At 67.5% G+C, this 415-nt stretch overlaps 1 protein-coding gene across 3 annotated transcripts in view; it reads right to left on the reverse strand.

The window, feature by feature from the left end:
- The window catches only part of LOC108446533, an 8,466-nt gene that overhangs the window by 5,944 nt on the left and 2,107 nt on the right, over positions 1–415 (reverse strand). The gene's annotated exons all lie outside the window — the stretch shown is intronic.

Here is a 415-nt window from a genome sequence, read left to right on the forward strand (position 1 = left end):
GGCCGAGAGATGCCCAACATCACCACAGCCCCTAAACGTCCCCAGCCCTGGTTACTGCCCCTCCGCTGCGTCACAGAGGAGTCAGGCTGGCACAGACACCCCTTCCCTGCGAGCAAGGACGGTCCCACCAGCATTCCCGGCACCCTCACATGGAAAGGATTCCCACCCTCCCTGCGACTCCCTCAGCTCCACACCACAGGAGGGCTGAGCGGGGCATCCCCGGCTTGGTGCCTCACCCCGGGCTGGAGCCAGCCGGAGTCGGGGCTGTGCCTATCCCGGATGCCCACGAACGCCAAGACCCGCACACCCTGACCACGGGAAGGGGGAAAAGCGTCCCGGAAACCCCAACGGGGCTGCTGCTGCCCCTCCCCAGCCTCGGAGCCGGCTCCTGCCCGGTAACAAGGCACGACAGGAC

This window comes from Corvus brachyrhynchos, unplaced genomic scaffold, assembly GCF_000691975.1.
Source record: "Corvus brachyrhynchos isolate BGI_N302 unplaced genomic scaffold, ASM69197v1 scaffold545, whole genome shotgun sequence".
Classification (NCBI taxonomy): domain Eukaryota; kingdom Metazoa; phylum Chordata; class Aves; order Passeriformes; family Corvidae; genus Corvus; species Corvus brachyrhynchos.